At 42.6% G+C, this 25,373-nt stretch overlaps 1 protein-coding gene across 7 annotated transcripts in view; it reads left to right on the plus strand.

Annotated features, from left to right (window-relative positions):
* Positions 1–25,373, plus strand: part of LOC141769318 (uncharacterized) — a 322,621-nt gene that overhangs the window by 85,039 nt on the left and 212,209 nt on the right. The gene's annotated exons all lie outside the window — the stretch shown is intronic.

Raw genomic sequence — 25,373 nt, forward strand, 5'->3', positions numbered from 1 at the left:
CCAGCTGGAATAAGTAATCAGATGTGCTTTTAAGGCTCATTACCAGCCTGTTGGGCATATAGATCTGCTTTTAAACAGCCCTCTGGATTGGACAAGTTTATGTTTGAACACAGCCAACATGATAAACTTGCATATTTCCACATTGTATTTGATCATCTACTTAGTATTTCCAACATTTACTTTTTTTTTTCCCTCCACAAACTTTAGATGACTTTTCATAAGCAACTAGTTCAGTTTTTATTTAGCTGCATAAATGTGGATGTGTTATTAAAATTAGCTCATTTTAGTCTGGTATTTATTTTTTCTTTAGGGTTTGTTATATAGGCTGATGATAAGGCTAATATATTCAGAATCATGGGAAATTTGAATGATGTTTTGCTCCATTATTTTCCACTGTTTTTTCCTCATTACTTCCAGTCACAAATTCTCTGAATTGTTATTGTTATTTCCCTGGTTTGAGCATGACCATGTGACCTACAACTTGTCATTAAAACCGAGGATAATAAGTATAAACGATAAACAACATAATCTGGTCGGATTAGGTGTTAAGGTGTAAATTTTTTCTACAGTTAACTCCTAATAAGAAACTGTATTACAGCCACTGTAATGGAGATGGATATGTTTGTGTGCATTGGGCTGTGAATTATTCCTTAAAATTAAATTGGACAATATATTGTCATATCTGACCATTAAAATACTAAATAGTATAAAGAATAAATGATGCAAATTAATCAGAATCTGAATCAAAATGAAATAAAGTAAAAATACTAGTGGAACAAGAAAACAAGAAAATTCATTTTAAACATACTGTATAGTTTAATGTTGAATTCACAGTGTGCAATCTTTGTGTTATTTAATAAAAATGTGCTGAGTCTTGTCTTTTACCGAAGGGAATTAAAATATATTCAAATATGTCTGGAAAGAGGAGTTAGGAGGAGTTTCAGGCTCTGCGTTTTCTGCCAATAAAGCACTTTTAAGCAGGTAAATGCTAAGGTAAACAAGCTAGCAGGCAAATACAAGGAGTGACAGAGGTACAGTATTAAGAGACAGTGATGCTTTCAGTTCAGTCTGGAGTAAAAAAAAAAAAAGTATTTTAAATGAATTCAAATTATTAGTTGGATTTTTTTACTGACACGTTGATATTTACATTAGTTCTCTTAGTTTCTGTTCACTTTTCCAAATTTAAAATAACACTTCACTAAAGTAATCAATACTAAAGGTGGTAATCCCTGTTACTTTCACACACACATATATCTCTGCCCCATTCCTCCCTCTCTCCCTGGCTCCCTGTGTTTGCATGTGATATTTTAGGCGACTCTGGGAGGGATGACAGTTCTAACTAGGCCTATTAGGTAACCCTCAGGGTGCCCTCAGCACTGATTTGAGCACCATTAATTTTCTATTATGGAGTGCTAAAGATGTGCCCCTGCACAGTCATTCACCTGGCTTATTGAGTCTCGCACACACCAATTGTGGACTTTTCCAGGGCAGTGTTGCTGAAGGTTTAGTGCGACCCCTCTGGGGAGCTAATTTATTATTTGCAGATATTGATCTGGCAGGGTAGGCCAGCCAAGCCGTGGCCGATGTTGACTCTGCTCTGGCCTGTGGCGACTTTAACTCTTTCCAGACTGAAGTAGACACACACTAGATGGATGGTCAGTGGCTGTTGGAGCGATGCAATTACTGGTTCTTTCAATTCCTTTGCTTGTTCAATGATTTCTTTATTGAAATGAGGAACTGATGGAAATAATTTGCAATAAGGAGAGGATGTATTTTATCTTTCTGGTTATAGACCTTATTTTTTCTTTGCAAACAGACAAATACGACGACACACACAAAGAGAGAGACACTCACACACACTCTGTCTGGCCTGTCCAAGGGAAATAAAATCACAGTTAAGAGGAAGGAAAACAAATTTAGAAGGTCAGACAAAACATTTATCAAGCTGTGTGTGTCTGGTGAGTAAATAACAGAGGGACAGTAAAGGGCATGACTCTGAAACCACCAGATAACCACAGCAGATCATCACACACAGTCTCAAGATTCACTGCAGAGAGCGGATATTTCTCAGAGGGCTGCCTTCAGAGCATTTGCTAATATTCTTCCTCCTGTATTGCTGTTTTATTTTGAACATTAAACTGAGACAAATAACCTACATCACATCTTATTGTACTGTTCCCATTTCAGCCGTATAGGTATTGTAGCTTTACAGTAGGCATTAGGGCTATTTATTAAGACACAGCGTCTAAACTGCTTCAGTACATGATAGCAGCAAATTGAGGGAATGTAATTTCAAGCCGAAACAATCCAATGCTATGATGTAATAGAAAATAAGTTGGGCCAATAAACAGGCTTCTCAGAGAGATGAACAAGAGGGGACTTGAATGTTACATTAAATAAAATATCCAGATGTGGTTTTTGTGCATGTGTGTAGAAAGTAGGAGTATGCCTATAGGGAGATTTTTTTATTGATGTCCTTATCCTGCACAAACTCTCTCTCTCTTTCTCTCTCTCACACATACACGCACACACATACTGTATGAATCTTGACTCCAGCACTAGCAGTAGTCAAACACACAAACACACACACACATACACACATTTATGCCCAGGGACCAATACGTTGCTTCCCACAGGCCTCCTCGCGGCCCCGCTACAACCCTAATTGGTATTTAATGCTCTCACTGAACCTCAGAGGTCAAACAGCAGTGTGTGTGTGTTTGTGTGTGTGCGTGTTAGTGTTTGTGTAAGGGTGCTGAGCCAAGTATGTCACAGGAGGTATTACCAAGAAAGGGCAAAGAGGAAAGCTCCACATTGCACCACTATGGGGGTGTCCTGTGATGACTGCTGGGTGGCCTGAAGAGAGGGGGAATGATGATAGATGTCCGGAGAGGAATTATGGAGGATAATAGACCACCATTTTCCTTTATACTGGTTGTTATGATAGCATTTTACCTGATCTTTATGGCCTAGGACATAAAATAAAGGTCAGGAAATTTCCCAGGGATGAAAGTGCCTTCAACCAATCCAAATTTGTCCATACTCCCTCTGTAAAGGCGATTTCATGGTTGACAAGCCTGTCTCTTGTTGAATTTGGCGTAACCTCAGAAGTTGGCCCGTATTCATCTTCCATATTCATGCGAGTCACTGAAACTGAGGTGGAGGTCAGAGAGAAGACATCGCTGATGAGGAAACATGGTGGAGTGGATTTTCCACTGTTTTGCAGCGTAGTCTCTGCTAATGCTGTTATGAAAGAGTGGGCAATCCGCCCACGGAGCCCTGAGGAAGACGGAGGGAGGAAGCCACCTCATGCTCCCATGTCTCGTTCCATGCCACTTCCAAAACTCAATTGTCCTCCTTCTGCCAGAGACCGCAATGTGTGGAGACGCTCCTTGCAGCTGTTTACACTCAGGGAGAGGAAAGGAACCATAGGAATCATAGCGTGTATACAAGATGTGGACGTAGTCACAGTGACGTCACCAATTGGTTTGTGTACTGCCGTTTCGAAGCCTTGAGTTAGGCATTTTGGCCGTCGCCATCTCGGTTATTTGCAACCAGAAGTGACTCGAGAGGGTGGCGCTAAGAACAACCGAGGACATTTTCAGGCGATCAAAATGTTACAATGAACTTTCATGAACTGAAAACACACAGGGTTAAAGCTTTAAGACAAAAACACGGACAACTCCCAGAACGGACAACACCGTGGTAGCGACCTGTCGATCACAAGGTAGCCACGCTCTATAGCATATCCTGCTTTATGGTCTATTTGACTCTAAATGGGACCGTAATTTACTAAATGAACATCATGCTGTACTGAAGAAGACTTGAAACTAGCGATTGAGACCATAAACTCATGTTTACAATGTTTACTGAGGTATTAAATCAAGTGGGAAGTAGGGTCATTTTCTCATAGACTTCTATACAATCTGACTTCTTTTTGCAAACAGAGGAGTCGCCCCCTGCTGGCTATTAGAAAGAATGCAAGTTTAAGGCACTTCAGCATTGGCTTCACTTCTCAGACTCAGAGGTTGCCCACTGGCAGAAATACATGAAACGGGGACAAATAAGATATTACCCATATGTGATGTCTCTGGCATATCATCCAGTGTCTCATCTATCTACTAAATCAGTCTGCTGTGAATAAGGCAGCATAGTGTGGGGTTGCCTTTTTACGCTGTGTCTTTAAATATGTAATTATCAGACTTGATCTGCTCTCAGCTGTGCGAGATAAGTCCAGACTGATTGAATATGAAGAGGCACGCCTTGATTGAACATAAAGAAAGGGTGGAATTTCATATCCAGCTTTGTTTACTAAAAAAATGGTACATGCTCTTGGTTTATCGTGAATGATGATTTTTTTTTCATTGGATTTACATCCATTACAGAGCTTTGGAACCTGTGCCATTACAAATTGCTCTATATGTAAAAGGAGTAAATGTGGTTCTAAAGCAACACAGTTGTCAATAAGCATCAAGCAGCCGTCGCTGACGTTCCTGCTGTCTCATCAGTAATCAGGCCAATCTGTTTTAGCAGAAAATGGCCATACACGGCGCGGCATTGATGGAAATGTCTCATTTCAACTTCATGGTGCCTTGAGAAGGCAAAGCAAATCAGCAAATGTTCATGAATTTGACAGCAGAAGCGTGGAAATTCTATGACAACTAGTTGGATGCGGTGAGCTGAGTGCCAGCACTTTGCATTAAGTTACACTAAGCACTAATTGGATGCTACCTGGCTCCACATCACTAGCAGCTCTGAACAGGATCAGGATCTGGCTCTGACTAACAGCGAGCTCTCTGGTGTTGCTGGCTGATTACCCTTAGCAAAGGGAAAACCGAAACGATGATGAGAAAAAAATCCCTTCTCTTCTCTCGCACAAGCCCTTGGCCCTGTTGGCACTGTGCAAGCTTTTTGATTTTTCCTGATGTCCCTGAAATTGATTTTCAGCCATGATTGCATCGCCTCTCTGAGGATAATCAAAGATTTTAAATAATTGCTGCAGTATGACTGTACAATGGGGAATAACAAGACTAGTGGCTACTTCCCCTTCCTGTCATCTATAGAATAATTTTAGCTGAGCACCACAGTATGACTTCACAACATACCTCTGAAATGATTCCCAGTTGTAGGCATGACACCATTTGTTTCATTGGACATGTCTTATAAAATCCTATAATGACAAAACATACCATGATGTCACACAGCTTTGGATATCTGTCTGACTTTGTCATTGCAAACTATTATTCAGATAGTTAATACATAATCACTCATTATTTCTGTTTTGGCTTAAAGAAAGAAAAAAAAAAAGCCAAACTCTTAATAATAAATGACTTCTCTTATCCTAGCTGATTCATATGCAATTAATCAGCCATGGAAAGAAAAAGTTGATGTCCTCAGAATCCCTGCTACACAAGCTTGACAACACGTCAGCTAACATTTTCCCTGCTTAATCTTGCTGTCATTGATTTGAAAACATCCCGAGGAAGTGGTTTTGTGCTGTTACTCCTGGCTGCCTCGTATAAGAGAGACATCACCATCCTGGAGCCACCCTTTTGTGCCACAGTGAAAGATGGTCTCTCGTTTAACGCAGGAATGTAACCGGTGTTTGCGAGGGGAGAAACAGATTGATTAGGGGGCGAGGGAAGATTAATAAGCCGCACAGGGCAGTTATGACACCCATTGTTTCACACATGCCCTGTAGAGGTGTGCCTCCCAAAATGCATCATTGTGTAAAATATTGACCTAAAGCATATCATTACTCTCTTTCTCCTATGTGCTCGCTTTGCTCTCCGAAGGAGGCTTCTAAACAGTAATAAACTGTTCTCGCCCCTTTTTATTTTTCGAGAAACTGCACTGGCTCCTTGAACAAAAAGCATTTATACTTTATATACTGTGTGGTTTCTCAGAACAAACCCAAAATACTTATATTTACCGAGAGAGCAGAATCAGCGGCACTCGAAACAAGCAGAGAAAATTAGTTTGTATCCTCAATTTGTTCTTATTTTGTTTATTACCCATTCGGGTTCACCAATATTTTCTTATTTCTGCTCTTCTCTTAGATAAGAGAACATTTTACGAGTGGTCCAGAGCATTCTTACTAAGATAAGAAAAAAACATTTTGCATTACAGTCCACAAATAGTTTTAAATTTGATGAATATCATACAATCAAATTTAGATTATTATGTTTTAGAGTAATTATAATGATTGGATTATTACATTTGTGGGCTAAATAAATACTATTGGTCCACTGATCCTAATTAAGACTATAAAAACCCTTGGATGATATTGCGTGGCTTTCATACTCCTTTGAGATGCTTTTTGAATTTCTTGTAAATTGAATTGAATTTTTAATCAGGTTTTATTTATTTAGTTTCTTTGAGCTACAGTACATCCACACTAAAAAAAAAAAAAAAGTTGTGCAAAATGAAGTACAATATTTGGCCGGAGTAAAATTGTATTTATTCACACATATTTTAAAAGTGGTGTTTGTATTACACTTGTACAGTAAACATTTATGTATTCACAACAGCAGATGTTCCCTTTTGATTCGAGTGAGTGCTGGCTCCTGTGTTACAGAGTGAGCCTATTACTTCAGTGTGTTGTATTATGGATAGCCTAGTTATTATTTTATGTATTAAGTAGCCGTAATGTTGTCAGCAAGTTTCTAGCTCACGAACTCTACCTACCTTGAGTTAATGAGTGTAAAACTTTACTGTAAGTCTTCTTTACCCCGTAGGTGTTTTTTTGTGGATCTTAAAAATAAAATCTTCCTTCCTACGAACAATTGACAAGCAATTGACCTTTTGACCTCTGAACTGTGGTATCAGTGAGAAACTGGAGCCGAGTTGTTAGTTTCTCAAATCTAAAGCTTTTGAGTCGTTGTATTATGCACTATCCTAAATGAACACATGCATTATTACAGTGTGAAATGGAAAAGATTGATTCTGACCTTTGATATTAAATAAAAGCCTACAGAAAAGATGTAAAGGGGGACAATGTAAACATCAACTTATTGTACACATACTCCAAATATAGAATGACCAGCCCTAATTGTCAGTCATAAAGATGCTTGATAAAGTTACATACACCAATGTACTTATGTATGTTGCTTGTTTTAAAAGTAGATAGACGGGCCATTTATATAACATTGGAAGTGTGTTGTAATGGATTAGGGATGGCATTTGGGCTTTTAGTAGACAAAGTGAAATCCCAGCAGAAGGAAATAAAACTGTTACCATCAGGGTTCTTTTAAGGTATTGTAATTATTACAAACAATTGGATTAATCTACCGTATTTCCCATCAACAGCTTTTGGATGCTGTCATGGATGGCGAAAATAATGCTTTGCACAACAAAAATCTTTCACGCAAAATATTTTAAGTGCTAATGGCATTTCTGTATGAAGAGCGAAGTGTATTCCAATTAGTCAAATGGCAAAGCTTGATGTTATCTGAAATTAGCTTTCATGTGAGATTTTCTACCCTTGTTTTTTTTCTGTTACTCGCTGGAGGCATGGCTTTGTTCCCCTTTCTATTTAATTTGCTGCCAACCTGTTTTATTTATTTCTATGGTTGCAGAAATTGCCTTTTGACCTTGATGATTGCGAAAAGTAAGTGAATTGAAAAGGCATTGATATCCAGAATTCAGTGGGCTGATGCACAAGGTTATCCATCTTCCTACCTCGGTGCGGTTTCAGTTTTGCAACGGTCAGATTTTAGTTCTCACTTTGCTGTTTTCATTATCTTAAGAGGGCAGAGGAGAGCTTTTTGCCAGCGACCTTATAAACTTCCATTTCCAATTCAGTACACCAGCACATAGATACACCTACACACACACACACACACACACACACACACACACACACACACACACACACACACACACACACACACACACACCATCTGCCCTCCCACCACACATAGACACACACTCATACTGAAGGCAACCTCCATAACGTGTGCAAAAAGTGACCATTTTTCTGCTCAGGAGAAACATAGACGCTGCATTTTAGCGTCCAATAACTCTCAACTGTCAATTTGTCATAACTGTATTTTTGGGTAATAAACACTATAGAATGGGACCAGGATCAATTGATAGTGTAATTAAGTGACTGTATGTGTAAATACTAACTCAAAGTAAAGTTCCTCTTTAATAACAGAGTATGGGGAGCCTCTGCAGCCATGCATATGTACCAGTGTTTTTATAGCACTCCACCATACAAATAAATATAAGGACAATATATGAATTAAAAAGATAACTGATACCAGTTTTCAGATGAGAAATTGCCTCGTTTTACAGCTCATCTCCCTCGTTCCTCTCTGCCTCACAATCTTGCTCTCTCTCTCTCTCTCACACACACACACACACACACACACACACACACACACACACACACACACACACACAGTATAGCCATATCACTTTTGACACCTGTAAAATATGGAAGTAATGATGTCTACAGTGGATGAATGGCTGAATGAGCCTGCAATAGGGCTATATAGTACCATGTTCACCTTGGGGTCACTCATTCGATTCAGGGGCTGCTAGGCAGTGATCTGAAATCATTTCCATCTAATGGCGGAGTAGAAGAGACGGAACCTGGCAAAAGGCGTCTCAATGGTCCCTGGGCTCTCTTGGTTTCCTTCATAATACAGAATAAACCATTAAACCCACAACTGCTTCCTATAGCTGCCGCTGTAGTGCGCACATCCCCGGGAGTGAATTTAGTGGTGGTGGTAGTCTTTATGTATGGGTAAGTGTGCCCTACAACAAAACTGAGTTTATCTTGTGCTTTTTATCGTAGTGACAGATTGTTCAATCGTGTGTTTACGGTCGTACCGCACCTCTTTCTTCCTCTATTGTACTGTTGGAGAAGAGTGTTTTTATTATTCTAGCAAGTGAGCAGCAGACATGTCAACACTTTAAGATGACTCTCTGCAGTGGCCTTACCTGTAAAAAGATTTTGCTGTCATATCACATTCCCCACACTATGTAGGTTTATGCTCACCATCCCCACAATTCTTATATAGTTTGTTCCCCATCTGGCACATCACTGTTTATGTTTCATCCGCATCACAGCAGTATCAGTTGACAAAAAAAAATCACATTGTTTTTTTGTAGATAAGAAGTTTAATATGTAAGATTTACAAGCTTTTCACACAATGTTGATATAAGGTCAATATATCAGTATTTTTTTTTTTTTTTTTTTTTATGGATTAATGTTTATAACTAATAATTCCATATGATCTAATAGGGGTGGAAAAAAAAAATCAATACAGCATAGTATCGCAATATTTTGTGTGGCGGTACTGTATCAATACACGGACGTCAAGTATCGATCTTTAATTATATAAACTATTAACCTTTTATCAAACCGAACGCTAAATAATGCTCCAAAGTTACACAAAATTTTGGTGAGGAAAAACTGGCATGGCCATTTTTTAAAGGGGTCCCTTGACCTCTGACCTCAAGATATGAGAATAAAAACTCTGAGATGAACAGAGTGTATCTGTATCTTATTAGATAAAACACATTTTGTCAAACTGCATAATTTGCAAAAAGAGTGAGTTGAAAAAAGGTAAAAAAAAAATCACAATATATCATAATATATCTTATCGCAATACTCAGCATATCGCAAAATGTTTAAAATCACGATAAGATTGTATTGTGACTTAAGTATCGGGATGATATCATATCGTGGGGCTTCTGGTGATTACTACCCTTATGATCTACTGATTTTCAGGATTGTGAATCTAAAATAATTTATATTTCTCATATTTAAAGTAACTAATTTTTAACAAGAGACTATAAAAAAATCAAACTTTTACTACTTGTATATGCAGTAACCTGTGTTGTGTTGAATGTACGGTGGATGAAAGAGTGGTAAGGGGGCTGTAGGGTGAGCAATGAAAGAGAAGCTGATTTGGGCTCTCCAGTGTTTCAGTGTTTTCTCTGCTGCCCTTTCAAGCTTAGAGAGGCCCGGTGGGGGCCGGAGTGTGTGTGTGAGGCTGGAGTGCAGGGAGCACGGGGCACTGTGTAGGCCGAGGCTCAGCATCTGCCAGCCCAGACTGTCCGTGGTTTGTTCCTTTTCCAGCACATTCTTACGTAATTATCTGTGATAAACTCCTCTGCAGTCAAGCCACAAATCCACGTCAGAGGCCTGGCTTACCGAACAACTCTGAGAAAGCCACATGCACACACAGGGCCTTGAGCGCACACACACACACATGTGAACAGACACACAAATGTGCCTTCTCCCACACCTACTCACACTTAGATTCACACAAACAAAACTTTGGGCTGCACTGTCAAGTGGGTTTTGTATTTTGGAGCCAAAAGAGGGAGGGTATAATCCTGGCTGCCACATTGACACTCAGCAGAGTTCAGCAGACTTCAGTGGTTCCTGTCGTGCCCAGCACTTTCCCCCCTCAACACTAAGTTCCTCAAAGTCCCCATGACAAAGAACCTGCTGATACTCTCCGTTATGCCAGAATCGGCACTACAAGAAGTCCTGCCTCTACTTCCTGGCCGCGAACAACTTTGTCTACTCAAAGCTCCACGGACAGAAGTGAGGGTTATTTTTGCTCGATATATTATGACCTCCCCTTGTGTGTCTCTCCTACCGTTTACATTGGAGACGTTGTTTATATCGTTATAATTAGCCGTCCATGCATGCACGTTGTTAAGATAATCATATTTTGTACCATATTTTGCTACAAATTGGGGCGCAAAAAATGAAGAACAATGGCCTGGTTTTGAGTTCAAAGAAATAATAACCATATTATTTTCTTGCCATGTTTTTTTTTTTACAAGGGTTCTTGGATCTTCGTTTTGCTGTGTATTATCTAGTCTGATGCCAGCAGAACAGGGGCAGGGGATGACAATGGAGTGGTGTACTGCGGAAGACTGAAGGCTGTGCCAGCAGGATAAGAGAGAGTGAAAAACAGGAGGAGGGTGGGGGTTTCATTAGCATAACTAGCGGGATGCCCAGAACCTTTCTGGAGTGGCATGTTTACGGCACCGAGCTTGGCAAGAGCACACTCATTTTATAGGGTTTATTAAGGAGACAAGGGGAGGCACAAGCAGGATTTGGGATATTGTCGGTGTGTGTGTTTATGTGTTTGCGCTTGCTTGCATGCGTGTGTGTGCAAGCGAGCGTCTGCTTTTATGTGTGCGTTTGGCTGTTTTGTTTGCATGTGTGGGGTCTGAGGAGGAGGTGCGCTTGGTTTTCGGTGGCTGTGCGGCGGCAGCATCTTGCCCGACTACTTTTACATGTTTGTATTTTGGCTTAAGTGCCCTTTAAAAGCAATGAAATAGAAAGTGCATTCATAAGCCAATCCTCAAGAATGATCCCATTTCAGAGGAGCAGAGAATGGGGCTCTTTGTTGTGCTCTGGATCCTTTCATCTCTCTGAGGTCATTTTCACAGAGCAAACAGGGAGACTCATTATCAACCTGCACCTGAGAGGTCAGAACCTGAACTCTCCCCCTCCTCCCTCCCTCGCTCCCTGTCCACCCTCCTCCCTCCCCTTAGCCGTGCCTCCGCTCGCTGCTACCCCTGGTCCGCACTCGGGTTTATTAGCGCAGAACATCTTTTCCAGTGACTGAGCTTGCCCTTATTGTCTACAGCGGTCAGGGTCAAGTCAAGGGCGCTCAGCCTAGATTGGAATCATTTGTCACATGGTCCCGGACTGGAGCTGATTTCAGCAGAGGCCAGGGCGAGGTACACAGCGGTTCCAACACCACCTCTGACACAGGGAGCAGGGGAGAGCAGCCACCGGACTACGCAGATGGCCTCAACATATTACACAGCCACTGCTTGCCAACAAAAGAGCCCCTCCTTATCCCCTTTTTTTGCTTGCAAATTTTAGGGGAATGAAATGGGAGACTGGATTGAGAACATAAATGGAACATGCTCTCAGGGTTGTCGGGACATATGCCTCCAAGTGTGGAGCCGTTTTCTGGGACCTCTTGTCTCCCTTTAACAGTCCCAAAATTGCCACATGAGTGACCGTGATAATGACTGCACCTTTTAAGCCAGGAAAGGAAAAAAACATTTCCGGCAGAGGACTCATTCCTTAAATGATGTAAACCAAAGTGTTGCAATTTGGTCTGGGAGCACAGGGGATGGTTTCCCACCCCCCTTTCCTTTTCCCTTCTTCTTCATGGTCAGCAGGAGCTTGCATGAACAATGGATCGTGCTGAGGTAGCATGTGGAAAATGACTTTAATACACCATATAGAATGGCTTATTGCTTTGGTCAATAGGACTGCAGTGAAGATGGTGTATTTTGCCGCTTGGGAAGGTTAGACCTGTCAAAGGGCCACGGTGACTGATACCCAGACCCTGCTTATGAGGTCCGTAATGGGTGTGCACGTGTGTGTATGTGTGTTGGGAGGGGGGACTGACTGAAAAGCAAAGTTATAAAGGTTACATATGACACACACCTTGCCATTAAGCCTTAGATTAGTCCATATTTTTTTTTGCTTTTATATCTAAGGCTATTTCATACATGGCACAATAGGATGTCGAGGTGGTAGTAAAAGTGCTACGCCATGAAAAACTGTGAAATAACAAATATTAACAGAACCCTGAATCAAATAAACAATGTGTTTTCAGCAACCTACGGAAGAAAAAAAAAGTGTAAAAACAAGGGGAAATGAAAGATTGAGCATCGGGCCATTTTAGCTTGTTTTCCCTCAGAGAGGGCAAGTGCGGAGGTGAAGGTCACAGAGAGACTAAGCACACAGCTCATAAACAGCACAGCTGGAGGAATCATTGAAATATAGCCCTTTGTTTTCTCGGGGCCATAATTGGCCCTGGAGCCTTCTTCTCCTTCCCGCTCTCTCTCTCTCTGTCTCTCCCGCTCTCTGTACGTGTTTTGCACCAGCATGGTGCAGTTTAGAGACCCAGACTGCAAAGGCTAATGACTTTGGGGTTAAAGGGCACACCTGCGGTCACAAACAATACACAATACAATAAATACAGAAAAACATAAACAAACATACTGGGAAATATAACAGTCATAGCCATACAACGCTCCTTCCCCTCCCACGCAGGTTTTTGGTTAGCTGAAACTGTGATTAATGCATCGATAATATTGTTATATTTGATCACTCTTTGTTTTATAGGTCAAGCAATATTATTTCATATTATTTTTTTCCACATTGAAATTGATTGTAGTAGGCTGTGTTTTCAACACCATATGAGAGGCAAAGAAAATATTAATTTCAGTGCTGTCAAAGGTCAGCTTCTATATTTTATTTAAAATCTTCTACTTCCACAAAACAACTTGACATTGTTCTCATACTTCACCCTGTTATGTAAAGCAGCTAAATGTTATTCTGGGTGCCCTTTTCATAATTGCATCAGACAACGGTCTCACTAGCAAGGGGTCAGCTCATCTCTTTCTTTTTTTTTTTTAATCGTAACTCAGTCAGCATACTGGGGTCGGTCCAAGTCGCCTGACCTAGGATCAGGAGCACCCATGGGGGTCAGTTTCAACAGATGTTGAGGTCACCGAGCACTGTGGTATTCTACATGCAGGGTTTCAGGTATTCTCGTAATAGTTTGGCTAGCAGGTCAGAGTGAAAAGAAGGAACATGCATAACTTTACAGTTAGAAACGAACACAAGGCGTGCATTTTTCAGACTCATACCAGTGTATGCAGTGTAACTTTAATTTGACATCTAATTCAATCAATTATAAACAATAAACTTCACTATTAATACATCTATTAATTCAGGACAAAGGAAGGGATTTTTGACATTCACTCAAGTCTGTCAATATTGACACAGTAGATGGGACCATATAGGGGGGTAAGACCAAGTTTGGATGCACGTTTTTTTTTTTTTTTAACATAAAAATGCATTTTCATTAAATTGACAGTGGTGGAACACCTCTTGAGGGATTAGCTCTGGAAGACGGCTGTCGCTCCTCCTGACTGGAGGCCTGAGATCTCCGGGTAGAGAGGAGAAAAACAGTATCAGATCCAGCCTGAGATAGCAGGGCTTTGCCGTATAATTACCATGTTAACCCAGATGATTCTCTCTGATCTCTGCAAACATCAGGGCGCAGGCCCCGCCAGGCCGGCTTAGGCACGGATCTGTCACAGTGCACTGTGGGACACTGGATGTATGTTAGCTTGCTAGCAATAAGGACTTTTGGTGTGATCTGCATATGCTTTATTTTAAACCCCTTGTGTGTTTTAGTGCACACAGTTAGTACAGGCGCTTACATTTTCAAACCCCAGAAATGTAAATTCTAAAAAAATATGCAAATATTTATATGAAAGGCCCGTATGAACTGTGAAACCTTGCTTCATTGTTCCTGTTTTAAAATGTACTACGCCTTGCATACTTTCAGAAATCATTTTTCTGATCTCCAGCACGCTGTAAAATGTCATTTAAAATGCAATTTTTGTCTGAAGACCTTATTGTTTAAATCATATTTTTTTCTGATTTGTTAATTCTGTTATTCTACACCTAAACCTCTTTTTTTATTTTGTTTTAATCCAAACCACACAAAGTAGGGATATATGAGATGTGAGACCCTTTCCTTCATTGAGTGTTATCCCCCTGAATGTGAGTGGAGATTCTGTCTTTGGTTGCTTGCTTCCTAAGCCTTATTGATCTGTGGGCGTTTTTTCTCCCCCATTCTCCAAAGTCACTAAGCTTGCATCAATTCATCTTAATCTGTTTGCTCCTTAAACCCGGAACAAGGCATGTCTTGTTTCCTGGTTGTAGGAGTCTCTCGGCTGGCTTCCCTCACATCCTTCCTAGCTGGGCTTCTCTTGGGTGGCAACAAGAGGCTTTTCATATCGAATCAAGTGTTATTGAGTTCCCCCACACACCTCTTATATTCCCCCCCTCTTTTTCATTCTCTCCATCTCTTTTTTTTCCTCTCTTCCATCCACTTTTAACAAAGCATTCCTTTAATGACTGTGGGATTATGGGCCAACCTTTTGCAGCCAGTCTGTGGACTAGCCTGTAATCTGACCTCATTACATCCCCTGTGACAAGCTCCTGGGTCACCACAGAGTGACTATACCGTATCCTTCTGAGAAGCCAGGCTGCACACAAGCCCCTACCCCGAGATGACACTCAGTCAACCAAGTCAGGCATCCAGGCCACCCTTTCCTCATCGCCATACCTGTCCACCAAAGCGTAGGATCCCTTGATCCTGTTCACTTCCCTTAACTTCTCCTCCATTACACCGCTGCCAAGATGAATGGCCGTTTGTGGGGGCAGATGAAAACACAATTGTGTGGGTCCAGGCATGGCGGTGTCACTGATAAATGTGGAAGGGACATGTTCCACAGGCTCCTAATTTTCTGACAGAGGGAGGTTAGAGCAGCAGGCCTCTTCCGGATTACCATGCAGCCACGGATACATTTACACACAGAAAACACACACCACACTCTGTTCTGTGTCTCCCCTTCTCTGTCTGGCCTTACATACTGTAAGAAAAACACAAGTTGCATGGAGTCTGGTAGTAAACTCTGCGTAGATAGTGTAGTGTTATAGAAGTTGATGTATTAGATTAGGGATAATTATTGCTGACTTAAAGGTGCTCCAGAGCATTAATATAGTAACAAACAACTATTTGCTATGTAAAGATATAGAGGAGTTGTGTCTACCTGAGCAGTGAAATGAAGTCACTCTCCCTCTGGGTGTGTTGTAATCCTGCATGCTTTATTGACATAGCCAGGCTGGCCGCACATGCCTTTAGTGGATGTTCGTGCATGCAACCATTGCTAACTCACGGCCGTCCCGACCCTCCGGTTCCACCCTCAGGAAATCACTGTTAGCTCTATCAGCACTGTTGCCGTGTTAGCACCGTTAACTGCGAGCTTCCGGCTCAACCATCGCCATGTTGAGAGCCGTGCAGAGGCAATAGAAATGCTCCCAATTTCGCATTTAGCACCTTTAACAGCTCTTTTAAAATCTAAACTAAAATGTAATAAAACCTTTTTTTTAATTGAGCAACACTGAGTGCTTTGCCACACAACAACACAGCTACATTAAAATTATATTTGTCAAGTATGTTTGATATCAAGAGGAGCAGGCTGGCATGTGGTTATTTCTGGAAGTGTTGCAGGGGTCTCTAAAACAGCTTCTTTTATTCTCTCCCTTTCTGCTCCATTTATGCCTTTTTTCTCCTCAGCCTTCTGTGACTCCAGTGCTCCTACAGGCCACCTTTTCATCCCTCCTCCCTTCCTCTTGCTACCTCAGTCCATCCCCCTCTCCATCCCTTCACTCCCCCTGCATGTGTCCCTTCATCCCACCAGTGTTTGAGGGGCAGGTGTTGACAGCGAGCTGGCATGTTGTCAGGCCTACTATGCTGGATTGTGCGGTTGCACTGTGCTTGAGAGGACAAGGGAGGCCAAAGCAGGTCCATTACATCACCCCCATCAACACTGATTGGGCTCAGGACGGGGGTCCGTGCATGCTCATGAGCGGTTGGCCCGGCCCGGCCCATATGCCTTTAATACAGGAACAGATGTGGAGCACAGACCCTGAGCTCTCGCTCCCCTTATTCCCTCCTTCTGCCCTCCACATTGCCTCAAGCCAGCCGTGTTGTCCTGGGCCATGCTTAGTGGGCCGCTAGTTAAACAGGTTTAATGGGAACTAACTGGCATGCTTAGATGGTTGGGTGGAGATGATTTTTATTTCAGATGGCCTCCCTCCAGAACTGCCTTTGTTTTGTTCTGCACAGAGAAAAAGGGGAGGGGAGCAAAAGTCCAAAAGGCGATGACAGAAAAAGGAATTGTTGGCAGATGATACCAAAAGTGTACATCATCAAGCCGTTTGGGACATGGTTTCTTTTACAAACACACCAAAGGGACCAAAAAAGGTTTAGAGGAAACGTGTCAGTTGATATCTCATCACCTATCAACTCTTCTTTTGGTATATTTTTACAGACAGTAATGATAACTGTAGCCAAAATAAACTCCATTGGCCTAAAGGATGCTGCCTATCCAAATATGTTTTGAATAGTGATGGGAGACCCTTTCCTAGAGAATATGTTCCCAGACAATCTCGACTATGGGCACATCCATGTAGGAGTCTGGTGGGGAGCAGGTGGGAGAGGCTCTGCCATGTCCGTGTAGTAATTTGTTGGACCTGAACCAGCGGCAACTAGGGAGAGGGACTGTGCCATACCCCAGTCAAGTAACCCCATATCCAGACCTCATATATGGGCTTCAGTCACCAGGGCCAAGACCCTGGTGATTGTAGTTTGTCACAGGAACGTTGTACCTCCAGCTGTTGTGTCAGCGAGCTAATGCCCCTCTGAGTTTCTCCGTGCGGCCAAGACAAGACCAGGCCTGTTTGGTCTGTCATCTTATTCTAGTCTTTCAGGTCGACTGGTGTAAAGCGAGGATGGGAGGAATCTACCGAGATATTCGAAGGAGTGTAAGTGGGTGGATGGATGTATGTAAACACAGGAACGAGACAGAAGGAGAAGGGAAACAAAAAAACAGGAAAGAAAGGAGCAGAGTGATGTGATGATAGTGAAGCAACGGACAAGAAGCAGCAGGGGTTGACTCATATCTCCTCAATAGCATCCCTCTCTGGTTAGCTGTGCCAGAGCAGCACAGACACAGCCAATCAGGTCCTGAGGTCTCTGGCAGCTATTTCCTGGAGAGGGATTACCGACCCCTCCTATTGGGCGGGACAAGGCCTCCTGGTCTGAATTCATCAGCGACACGGCGTACGAGATGTAGGAAGCAGGTTAATAGACACTCATCAGACATCTGCCGCTGGGTTACCGTCCAATAATCTTCTCCCTGGATCTGCTGCCAGCAATTGATGACCACATTTTTTCCCCTAAACCCTTCAACTGCCCTCCCTCCTTCCCTCTCTCCCTCCCTCCCCACCTCTCTGTTCCTCCCAACCTCTCTTCTGAGTACACACTGTTACACACAGACAAATGCGCTCTCAGACAGGTCTGTGGCTGCACACATTTTCAACCTCAATCCTACCTATCACCCGTTACACTCCTCTGATGGCAGCAGACTTTTTCAATTTGAAGGGCCACTTCTGATGGAGTCTGGTGACAGATTTGGGAGGCCGGTGGTGGCTCAGTGTGGCTGTGTGATGAAAAGTCCGCTGTCATACAAGAGCCAAGCGTAATCCTCCCTTCTAAAGAACATGGCCTACATCCCCCTGGCTCCAAACCACTTCCTGCTCACACCGTCAATGAGGAATGACATTCTCTGGCTATGCCTGTCTTTCTTCTCTGTCTTTTTCATTCTGTATTTTCTTGACGCTCGCGTGGTCTCTCTTACTCCCACTCTCTGTCTTTTTACAGTTTCATTTAGCAAGTGACATTGGTGTGGCAACAGTTAAAGCAGCAGTGGGTAGGATTGGAGCAAATATATGATTAAAAAAAAAAGTTATTATTATAAAACGGTCACTGTATCCTGACAGTACTGCGTGAGAAGGGTAATCTGAAAAAAATCATGTGCCTCTGTGTCCTCAGATGTCCTCCGGTGCTCCTATTGACATCTCCAAGTTTTCACAGACCGGAGGAAAACAACCAATCAGAGCCGAGCTGGAGCCTGTCGTCTCTGAGCAGCTGTCAATCACACGTGGACTCCGATCAAACGGTCAAACTAGGCAGCGCTGATCAAATATGAATCAATATTCTGTTATTGTAATGCCTATTTCACTGTAGTGTACTGTTTAGTTGTCAAATGAGAAAGTTTGTGACCAGGCAGACATTTTGAGATCAGTTGAGGAAATACCAAGCCCCGCCCACCAGCCGGAGCAAACTTTCTAATTTTACAGCTAAACAGTACACTACAAGATGTTTCTGAAAACATTTGAGGCGAGCAATATGATTACAGTAACATCATTTTAATTCATATTTGATCAGCGCTGCCTAGTTTGACCGTTTGATCGGAGTTCGCGAGTGATTGACAGCTGCCTCCGTTGAACGAACAGCCAATAGGAACGCTCTCTCTCTGAAATGACTTGTGATCGGCCAAAGTCTCCCATCACGGACTAAATTTTTTAAAGCCTGAAAACAGAGCCATGAGGAGGTGCAGAAGTCTAGTTATCTTTCAGAACACTTGAATTACAATATGCTGAAAGGTTATTATGGAATTTTTGTCATTAGTTCCCCAATTGAATCTTTCTGTAGCACAGTTGTTTTTGCTTGTTTCCATATAGTATATACTGTATTTGAAATGGCATGAATATGCCTCAGTTATATACTGTTGTTGATTTGATCTTTCGTCAGATTATTTATCAATAACAAAACCCCCGTCAGACCTTAAATGCTCCCCATAGCCTTTATAACCAAAAATAACAAGTCTTTTCTATTGACTATTTTCAGCATTCAAGGTTAGTATCACACTCCGGGGCACATAATGGCTCTCCTAATGATTGCATCCACATAACTCCGGTGAAATCATGTGGCTCCTCTCTTATTGACTGTTTTCTCAACCCGGTTCAGAGGGCAAGTAGAGAGTGAAGCTCCCTCTCCGCCTGGTTATTTATGACTTTTCTTCCCCAAAGTTATTTTTCTTTCTGTGATTGCGGAGCGGTGTGTTAAATCCGACGTGTCGGGAGATTACTCAGCTGGCCGTCAAGTGCACATGGTCAATTTGCCATGATGAGAGGAACTGGATCACACAACCCCAGGAATCTCAGTGGAATCTCCGGGGGGAACTCCTCTCTCTCTCATACACACACACGCACACACATACACACAAATTCATGGAGGACGCCAATGTGGTAGTCATTTCGGCCGCCAAAATCAAATGGCGGTTCAATCGTTTCCACATTTCTTAAGATAACATTATGAGAGGGAGAGAGATCGGAGGGCCGGGGCAATCAAACATACTCTGTTTGGTGATGTTTCTATGGAAGGAGAAATAATGGGGTCATGGGATGAAAGGTGAGACATGTGTAAGAACAGTTCCTGGGTTCAACTGTAGGACAGTGCCACTTGTTTCTGACTTCACACACGCACAATTCACTGCTGTCAAAAGCAGCCTGTTACAGATGCCCTATGGCCACTCCTCGTAGCAATTAGTGCAATTGGACCTAATAACTTTGGGAATTACTAGAAAAACAGGAGGGGACGGGTCAGCAACAGAACCTGTAGGGTACCGAGCACATGTTGGAGTCTTTAGGTACACATCCTTTGAAAACTTTCTCTGTGAATGCATGTAAATACATAAATATTAAGGGATCACTGTTGTAGCTTTAGTGCTATCTGTTAGCGTGAGCCATTCATTTCCCGTTGAAATTCCCTGATGCGTGAGAGGGGAGTGGTTACTAGCAAAAGAGTTATTCATAACTGCTGATCCTTTTGTGTGAGGGATCTGTGTCGGGCTAGGGGGCCGCATTGAATGCAGGCTGGTACCCGTCTTTGGGTCTCAGACGGACTTTGGGACTTGTAGAATGGGCAAATGGGCGTTTCCTCCGTTCACACTTGAGCTCTGCCCAGCCATGCTGAACCCCCCCGGCCTTCATCTCCTCTCCAGGCCATCATCTCGTCTCTCCCGGCGACAGAGTAATGAAGTGGGGACCATTACGGTCACTATGGCTAATACTGGGCTAATGGAGTTCAGATAGAGGACCAGCCCACCTCTGCCCATTAAAAGAGGCTAGAGCAGTTAAGACACAATTAAGAACTGGGAAGGCTGAACCTTTTGGAGCTATCCTTTTGAAATTCAAATATGCTCTTCATTTTTGTGGGTGACACATCACTCAATCTGACTTTTTATGCTCTGGGGCAATGTGAGCCCTGTGTGTGCTGCTGACATTCTGGAAACTATGAATATGGTGTATTGTACTTTATACAGCGCAATGCTATGCAGCGTTTGCCCGGGCCTCTTGCCTTGCATGCCTAGATGAATGCATACACTTGCTAACAAACAAGTTTGCTGTAATCTTGGTCACAGTGTGCCTGAGCCTTTAATGAGAGGCCTTTTTGTCACGATGGATCTCCTTCTGATCCTCGGTGAGAAGTGAGATTTCTGCAGTCAGCAGTCAGCACTTCCCTACACAGTAGCTTGCTGCTGCAGAAATCCACGAGCCAAGAGATTTTTGAGTTCCAGCGCCGCCATATTTGAGGCTTCTGTCACATTCCATGTTCAGACTGGCCTCTGCCTCGGCCACATGATTTGCTACACTCCTAACTCCTGATGCCAAGAACCGTCTTCCTCTGACTCCTGACATCAGCCATCTTTAAACACTTTGCACTGCGCTGCATTCTCTCGAATTTCTCTTTTTTTTCCCAGTCTCTGTCTTCTCTCTCTTTCATTTGCTTTTCCCCTTTGTGTTCCTCCTCAGCGATCTGGCTTACAGCTGAAGCTGATTCAGGCACGGAAGGGATCAGATGATTTCAGCTGGAAAAACTGCATTCTTTTTGCATATTGCTTTGAACGCTGCTATTATCCAGTTGCCTGTTTTACAGTAATACCCTTAAACAGAAAGACTATGATGGAGAAACCTTTGCACAGCCTGTTTCTGGTCCAACAGCACTTCATTTAAAAAAATATCCCAGTATGGTGATTGGGTGACACCCAGAAAATAATGGATTTTCTATGGTATTATCTGGCTCATAAAAACGGTATTTTAAAAAAACAAAAACCTAAATTTATTTTTTGTACTTACCGTGAACAAATCCACAGTGCTTATTTGCTGACGGAATTCACAATGACAATTTCTTTGTGATATAAGAACATTTTGAATAGTACATACAAACACAACGACAACTCTATTATGCTAACATGTGTTGTACATGATGAGGGTAGTTCATATCATGTTTTGCGGAGTGTCGGACAGGGCTGAGGTGAATACAGGGTGTAACCCTTTGGGGGTCCCGAGAGGTTCCGGGGTGATCCAGAATGGGCGATGGGCGTTCCTCCCCGTTCACACTTGATCTCTGCCCAGCCATGCTGAACCCCTCGGCCTTCCTCTCTTCTCAGGGCCATCATCACCACTTCTCTCCGTGCAGCGGAGTAATGGAGTGGGGAACATTAGGGTCACAGTGGCTAATACGGGGCTAATGGGGATCAAACAGACGCCCAACCCACCTCTACCTATTAAGCATGGAAGTAAATGGACGACTCTTAAAGGACAATATGCAGGGAGTGTCCAAGCACTAGTGGTTTTACTGCTGTGTGAGCTGCTCGTGAAATATCATATTTCCTCAGTGCTTGCTGTTAATCTGTATAATACAAAAATTCTAGTTATTTTAATTTTAATTTAATATCTCGACATTTATAGATAAATTGCTGTCATCATTTAACACGTACTATTTAAGTATTACCCGATAGGTTGCTTGTCTCCATCTTCGTTTAGCCGGTATAACTGGGTTTATATTGTTCTAACTTAACTGTTGTATTATTATTTGAAATAAGTAACGTGGATGTTTGACCCTTATCCTCTGTACATATTTTTTCTTCATTGTTGAATCCCCTTTCCCAGCTAGTTCCAGCCTGTCTGTATCTCTTCCTGGTCAGTAACTATAGGGGGAAGGCCATTATTCCAGATAGAGGTGTTAGCCGTGCTGGGCCGACCTGTATTGATCGCCTGTGAGAGGACGCTGAGCGGGGGAGAAGGACTATTTGCTTTAAAGTTCAATGGCTCTCCACTGCTGTTAGTGTTGCAGCCACAGGAGCAATCGATATCTGGACAGGGACCCGTGTCACGAGACACGCTCCCCATTTAGAAACATCATAATGCTGTGCTGATGCTGTTACCCCACGGCCAGAGCTTGTGTTTAGATTTTTTTTTTTCTTCCCTCTTTACCCCCCTCCCTCGCGTCTTGGTTGTCATGTTCCCCCTTTGCACCTTACAAGCTGCTTTCTTATTTTATACTGTAGGCTGGGTTTTAGCATGGCGGGCTGGAATCAGTGTGAATTGTAATTATAGATGATACACATGGCTGGAAGGGAGAGATAGAGAGAAAACACAGAGCAGAATAAAAGGCAAACAGTCATTTGCAGCAAAGGTAGGTGTCACAAGGTAACTGATTATGTAAAGAACACAGTGAAGGTGTTCAGCAGTGTGTGTGTGTGTGTGTGTGTGTGTGTATTTGTGTGTGTGCTTCTGCACAGCCCCTTTTTTGCCTATGAAATAAAAAATATATAATAAAATTTGCTCGCTGCATTTCTTGGCAGCGGTTCAAGTGCTAAGGGGAAAGAAAGAAAAAGGGCGCGATTGTTTCTAGTTCAAGGTGTGTAATGCACAGAGGCGTACATACATAATGGGGTATTGTCAGGGGGTTAGTGTGAGGATATTAATGCCCTGGTTTGTCCATGCTATTTGGTGCAGTGTCGCTCCCTGAAGGGAACAGCGAGAGTAGGCTGCTCTAACTACTCTACCCCCTCCATACCCTCTTCCCCCAAGGCCCCGACTAGAGGTCACTCTGTTTAGCACAAGAGGCGAAGCCCATTTTCGCCATGATGTACCAAATACATTCCTCTCGTCTCCTCTCCTTCGTTGGTAAACATAAATGCCCCGCCCCGCCTCATTGTGTCCCGAGCGTTTGCCCTCTTTTTAAACCCTCTCGGTATCTCTGCTCATCCCTCTGTGTAATCCCTCTCTCTACCCATATGCATATGCATAGCTGCTCTATGGCTGTGCATACATTTGCATCAGACCCCCCCACCCCCTTTTGCCGCCAACCACCCCCACCTCCTTCTACCAACACTCCTACCTCTGCCAACACTCCACCCAATAGCCTCCCAATGAACCTGTTTATGTTTGAACATTTCCATTGGCATTTGAACTCATCCCATCGATTTCTTTATGGCGAGAGGGTTGCGAGGCAGTTCCTTAAAGGGGTTGAAATCGACCATCTAAATATTTGACTAAGAGGTCACGGAGATCACGGCAGGCCCGAGCAAGAAATACAGACGGAGGCGCAAACGCGAGAGAAAGGGGAAGTGGCTGGGCGTCTCCGACAGGAAGAGGCTGGAGGGAAGGAGGAGTGCCGCATGCAGGATGCAGAGAGAGGAGAAGGGAGCAGAGAGGCTGCAGTGCTGAACACAGGCTGCAGTTTACTTAGCTTCCACAAGAGGGTGCTGCTGGACAATCCATCCCAGACCTTTAAGAGAAAGAGAGAAAGAACCTCCAGAACAACCACATATATTTATATGTATTATTCACATTTAAACAACCTCCACTCTTACTCTTTCAAATAAAGTTGTGTACTTATACTTAAGTTGCAGTCCTGAAAAACTAAATTGATTTTCCTTGCACTTCTCTAAGTACTGCCATTGTGCATGTGTGACAGTAATTACATGCTAAGCCGTCAGTGACATCAAGCAAAATTGACTTCACTCTTCCCGTGCATTGTCAATCCATCGTTTTTGCCTGAGCAAAAATGTGTTCCAGAGATAAATCTGAATGGAGAGGGGTCTTGACCGACACAAGGAAGAAATGTGAAATAATGAATCTAATTGAATGTCTATTAAAATTATAATTTCCGCCTGATTGGGAAAGTGAGTGGCAGTGTCCAGAGTATTACCTGCCACAGTGTTCCTCACTTCACCAAAGACAAGACTCCCTCCTTTCTCTCTCTCTTTCTGTCACTCTGTCATCCCTCTCCTCCGGTCTTCATCTGCACATCATTTGATTCGCATAGAGTTCCATCCTAAATTGCAGCATTAGGATATACAGATGACAACATTTGCACTACAATCCCCTCCCATTATGCCCACCATGACAATAGCCCCAGGGCACACAGAGGGGCTCATGTACCATCTCCTCTGGATCCTTTATGCTTAAATGAATAATGCATACAAATATTCACCGTATAACAAGTGTGTGTCCTCACTTATTAGCTTAGCACAAATTATGTATTTTACTGTACCATCACCGGCATATGTTCCTTGTCAAGACAATGGTTCTTCTTAGATTTTGAAACTCCAAAAAAAAAAAAAAAGGATTTGCATCAGAAACATTAGAGCGACGCTCGTCTTCACAATAGCTAGGCTCTACATAATCCACTTGTTATTGGGAGTTGTTTAAATAATGGTAATTACTGATCTCTTTACATTGCATTCTCCCCCATTAACAAGCTGTGTATCTCCCCCCCTCTCTTCCTCACTGTCTCCTTTCTTGCACTACAGTTGTACGCTGCCGTGATGTCTGTAGTCTGGTGTCTGTTGTCATGGTGTTCAGAGCCCATGCCAGATGTCATAGTTAACTTTGAGGGAGAGAGAGAGAGAGAGAGAATCACGCTTGAGGCTATTTTGTTGTCAGTGATTTAGATGAAACACAGAGATGTTAAAATGTTAGACTTGCCCCACAAAGCTTCCCCCCTTTTTCTTGCTTTTTTTTTTTTTTTTTTGAGATAGTAAATTTACCTTGAGGGTACACAGCCTTTTGCTCTATTAAATACAAG

This window comes from Sebastes fasciatus, chromosome 6 (assembly GCF_043250625.1).
Source record: "Sebastes fasciatus isolate fSebFas1 chromosome 6, fSebFas1.pri, whole genome shotgun sequence".
In the NCBI taxonomy this organism is placed as follows: domain Eukaryota; kingdom Metazoa; phylum Chordata; class Actinopteri; order Perciformes; family Sebastidae; genus Sebastes; species Sebastes fasciatus.